The sequence below is a fragment of the Muntiacus reevesi genome, chromosome 1 (genome assembly GCF_963930625.1).
Source record: "Muntiacus reevesi chromosome 1, mMunRee1.1, whole genome shotgun sequence".
In the NCBI taxonomy this organism is placed as follows: Eukaryota; Metazoa; Chordata; class Mammalia; order Artiodactyla; family Cervidae; genus Muntiacus; species Muntiacus reevesi.
Window position 1 is genome coordinate 41,253,643 of NC_089249.1, and position 5,726 is coordinate 41,259,368.

A 5,726-nucleotide genomic window follows, 5' to 3' on the forward strand; every position below is an offset into this window, starting at 1 on the left:
AAATTAGAACTATTAGCATTCCCATTTTACAGATGAGGAAACTAAGGCTCCTAGTGGTTAACTGACTTATCCATGATCACAGTGCTGCTAATAGCAGGAGCGGACTTCAACACCAGATAGGTTGATGTCAGGAATCTTGATGACTGCCCTGTTCAAAGTGGAAACCAAGATTGCGACCCTGTTGACATTTGAAGACTCACGAGAGGAGGAGGAGAAATTGTAAAAGCAACAAAATACATTGTCTAGCAAAATACATTGTCAATAAAAATTGGAATCCAGGGGGATGCCTCAGAGATACTTTGGTTTAGGCTAGCCGAACACACTGACTTATTAAAGAGCAGTGGCTCCAAGGTCAGAGGAGAGACAGAGTGAAAAGGAGTTCTCAGGAGAAATGATGAAATCAGATTACTGACTATTGGCAGAACAAGGGAATGATAAATAGGCAGGCTCCAGCAGACAGGATGAGAGAGGCACGTTGACAAGGGGAATTGCCAGAAATTCACACCAAGTGTTCAGGAGTCTGTCTGCATTGCTTAATGGATCTAGGACGATTTGAATGGTACTTGTACACTACTAGATTCCTGTTTAGATCTAAAACAGGGCTGGTTCTGGATCAAGTGAGCTGACAGAGGGCTCTCTCTTCACCTGCTGAGGCAGCTTGTCTTTCTTATTTGTGCTGAGTTTTGGTGGAAGAGGAGAAAGAGATGTAACATGAGTTAACATTTAAGACATTCCCTCTGACACTGGACTGAGTTTCTGAGACATTCCTTCTCCGGACAACCTCCACCTTCTAGTCCAGAATTTCTACCATCCTAATCTTTCCCTTACTCCTCTTGAGGTTAAATGTGTATTCCACATGGCTTATTCCTTTGAAAAACTTTCATCCCTTGCTTCTTTCCAACCTTGACAATAAGGAAGCATCGTTGTCTTTCTAAAAGGGTCTGGAAAAGCTAGTCTGCCAGACAGAGAGAAAGAGTGCACCCCAGGGCTGAAACTAATCAGGAGCTGATGTCAGGCCTGGTGCCTCCCAGGTGCAAATGACTCCAGTTATATTTGTAGGAAGCAAGGAAGGAAAGGAGGGAAGGAGGGGGAAAAGGGAGGAAACAAAGAAGAGTTATTTTGATTATGAGTTGTAGCTGATTTAAGGATTTGATGATCTCCAGACCATACCAAGGGACTGACAGAAGCCACTGAAAATTATAAAATGAATTAGGTGCATGCATGATAAGCCCCTTCAATTGTTTCCGAGTCTTTGCAACCCTACGGACTGTAGCCCACCAGCCTCCTCTGTCCTTGGGATTTCCAGGCAAGAATACTGAAGTGGGTTACCATGCCCCCCTCCAGGGGATCTTCCCAACCCAGGGATCAAATGCATGTCTCTTATGCCTCCTGCATGTGCAGGTGGTTTCTTTACCACTAGCACCACCTGGGAAGCCACAAAATGAGTTAGATAATACATTCTGTTTATGACCTTGATGGCTACTCTGTACTGTTTTGTTTCTTCAACCCTAAGTCTGGAAATTCTCCTCTAACAATCTTCCTAAAAACAATCTCACTTTATCTTCCTCAGCTCCTATAGGAAACCCTGTTCTCCAGTCAAGTCACTGGATTGGATCAGTGTTTTGTGAATTATTTGCATACCAGTCTCCCACACTGAAGTATAAGCTTCTAGCGGTCAATGTGCTAAAACATTTTCTATTCGCCGCTCCAGGTCCAATTTCCACCTTTTTCCACCCTCTCCTGGAGAGGCTGAACTCTTCAGGCTATTACCTAGACTCGCTTGCACCTTTGGCTTCCAGCAGGTTTGGCCAATGGGAGATACAGAGGAGAGACTGGAGGGTGGGGAGTCATTCCCTCCTGCCGAGCCGTGTTCATTCTGCACATTGCGGCCTCCCTTCCTGGTTCTCTGAATCTCATCCCGCAGCTTTGCAAACTGTCTACTCATGAAACCTCCACTAGCCATTTTATTCATCCTGGATCAGTCATGGTGTGGAGCTGGAACTGCTAGGCACACCCCAGTCTGGCGCCGAAAATGAAGCCCACTTTACCACTCCCTCCGACCTGCTAGGGCTCCAGAGCCCCCACCCTAGCCCCACAGCGGCACCTCCTACCTAATTCCTTTCCCTTCACTGGGATTCTTTTGAAGGTGATTAATGTATCTTTGAGTTCAAGCTTATAAATCTCTCTTACATTGTACACATAGCTTCTGGGAGGAGCACAGGCTTATCTTGATCAGCCTGGAAGTGAGCAAGCTTATCAGACTCATAGGAGAGAGTGAGTAAATACGACATATTTTGAGAGCCCATGATTATTGGCCATTATTTAAGTGCTATTGCTTATGGGAGTCCCTAAAGATGCAGTGCAGGAGATGATGCTTTGGCATGGGACAAAGGCAGGGAGAGTCTAGGGAAGGCAGAGCTAAGGAGGCCCTGAGGGTGGGTGACTAGAGGAGGGTGAGGACTTGGGGAACAAGGAAAGGGGATCACGTCCAGGGATAGGGAAGGACCCTGGAAAGAAACTGGATTCATTCACATATTTGTACAGGGCTGGGCTGGCCCCACCCTTTCCTTCCTCCTCTCCACCCACCATCACTTCTCTGCTTGAACTGTTGCTTCCTCCCCCTCCTCTTTCCCTCCTGTGTCCTCAGTTGCCACTCATAGAACGTATTGTCTGGGTGACAGAGGGAATTTCACATTCACAATTGCTCAGAAAGGTGCCGGGTACCTCTTGTGTGGCATTCAAACAGCTGAAGGTCTGGGAGGGGAAATTGGGAACAGTCACACTGATGTTCTCAAGAAACCTGGAGAGCTAGGCTAGTAGCAAATGGGTTGGCCCCGCCTTTCCCTGGCATTTCAAGAAGACCAGCGCTAAAATTATCACACTGATATGGGGGTTGGTGACTCTCTGGAGGGCCCCTACATCTGTTACATGCTTCTCTGAGGCACTAGTCTCTTTGTTAAGAAGCAGAGAAGTAAGAGTGTGTTCACTCTCTGATCACATGTACAGTGCTGAATTCTTGCTTGTGGGATTTGCGGCAGAGGCTGCTAGCTGCCTACTGTAGCATCTATTTTCACCTTGTCAACTAGAAAAATAACAGAGTTTCCCAGGCTCCTCTAAGTTCTGACCAATGTGTTATAAGCAGAAGTGGTGAGTGGCAGCTTCCAGGAAACCTCTATAGGACAGTTGCCAGGTGCCATTCCCCCCACCTTTCTTAATTGTTCCTTCTTTCTGCTGTTGGGAGTGTGGAGGCGATAGCTGGTGCTTGAGCAGCCACCCAGGGTCATGAGGTGGAAACCACATGCTGAAGATAGCAGAGTATTAAGACCAAAGTCTGAGTTCCTGAGACTGCATGATTGTATCAATCTTAGACAGCTTACCCCTAGACTTCTTATATTTAAAAGGAAAATAAATTCCTATTTTTTTTAAAAACTGTTATTTTGATTTCTTTGTTATATGTGACCTGATCTGATTCTAATTGATCAAGCCTCCTTCCAGGCTTTAGCTAAAATACCTAAGGAGCTCAGTTGTGTCTGACTCTTTGCGACCCCATGAACTGTAGCCCACCAGGCTCCTCTGTGCATGGCATTTTTCAGGCAAGAGTACTGGAGTGGGTTACCATGCTCTCCCACAGGGGATCTACCCAACCCAGGGATCAAACCGATGCCTCTTGCATCTCCTGCAATGGCAGGCAGATTTCTTACCACTAGCATCACCTGGGAAACCCCAGAGAACACTAAGTTATCTTTATAAACTCTTGTCCAAAAATTCCGTTGTCATTTCCTTAATTTCTCCAAGGGTTCTAAATAGGAAAATCCACTTCCCCTTCTTTCCAGGGATGTGAAAAAGGCCACCTTCGCATGGTTCCAGAAGATGTTTATCTCACAGTCTGAAAGACAAAGCTGAAAGTGGTGTATCATCTAGGCTCCCATCCGGGCCAAACTCTGGTCCACAGATTCCCAGAGAGCATCTGTGTTACAGTCTAACTACTAAATAAGCACACGAAACCCACCGACGTTTAGACCATGAGTGAGCTTAGTAGTGATTCAAAGTTCCCAGATGACTTGGTGACCCTTAGATGAAAGGAGGCTTAGGAAACAGAAACGCATCCTTTTCGGCTAGAGAACAGCACACAGTGAGTCAGAACTGGTAGAGCAGGACTGAGGCAAAGAATGGTTTCTCTGGCCGTTTCAGGAAGTAGTTAACCCCGGAGGGAAATGGCCAGTGATGAGAAGGGAGGGTGGAGGCTGGCGGGCTGGGAGGGAGAGAACACAGTGTTCCTGATCTCTCTTCCCTCCAGCTATGCTAGCCTCGCGCTGTGCTCTGGTCCCTCACGGTCTTGCCCTAACGAACCTCTCTTTCCCAGTAACTCTCCATCTTCTCCACTACCATCCTCCCTGCCCTAAACATAAACTCTAGATCATTCCCTGAAGAAACTCAGTTTTCCCATTGCTACAGGTCTCTGTGCATGCTATTCTCTCTGTTTAGAATGCTCTTAACCCACTGTTCGAATGACACCTCCTCAGGGCAGCCTTCCTAGACTTCCTACAGCAAAGTTAGAACATTGTTCCTCTGTGCTTTCAGAGCACTTTGTACGTTCATACAAATTTCCATCTTAGGGATAACGAAGGGCTGTCTCATATGCACTATAGCTTGCGAGGGTCTAACTGCACACGCTCAGTAAACAGAAAAAGGGAAAAGTAAACCAAGAGAAAGACATCTTTTTTTTTTATTCCCCACCCCCTGCAAAATATACCTTAGATTCATAGAATTTTTTTTAAAAAAAGGAAGTTCTAACTGAAATGTAAAGAAAAATCCAGGAAGTTTCTTAGCGTCAGTTTCAGGGATTTTTGTAGGGTGACTTCCCTTGGTCATTCCACATTATGTGCTGACTTTGGACTAAATCTCTGAATAAGATGTGACACTTCTGCATAGCATCCTGGGGTGACTTCTCTCTGAGTATCCCAAGACACAGAGCTCCAGGCTGTGAGCTTCTGAAGGGCAGCAATTTGTGTTATTCATTTTGGGGTCTCCTGGGCTTAGAAGAGTGTCTGGTAGACAGTTGATGCTCACTAAAGGTTTGTTTGAAGAAAAGCTGAAGGATTCCAGCGTTTCCCATTGGCTACACTATTGTGTAGCGAAGCTGTCACTCTCCCCCGTAACATCTGTGTCGGTGATCTCCCCAGCAATGGATGGGCCTTGGGATCCCACCTGCTGTGGCCTCCACAGATTGCCTAGTACAGCAATACTCAAGATGAGGAACTCGCACCAAAATGTAATTACAAACAGCTTCTTCCACATAAAGCAGAGATTGGCAAACTACAGCGTCTCCCCCACCCCAAGCCACATTCAACCCACTTTCCATTTCCTGCTTGTGCCAACTTCTGTTTTTTTTTTAAACTGTATTGGAACACAGTCACACCCATATGAGGTATGTCATCTATGGCCATTTTAGTGGCATTGACTAGTCGTGATAGAGACTGTTCAGCAAAGCCTAGAATTTTTTTTTTTTTTTTGGCCGCACTGCGGGGCATGTGGGATCCCACCAGGTATCCAACTAGTGCTCCCCGCAGTGGGATTGTGGAGTCTTAACCTCTGGACTGCCAGGGAAGTCTTCCTAGAATATTTTTCTACCTGACCCTTCACAGAAAAAGTTGGCCAACCTTTGACCTAGAGGTCTTATTCTAAAATGTCAGTAGAACCTAGCAATATGCTTAGCGGCATGGGTG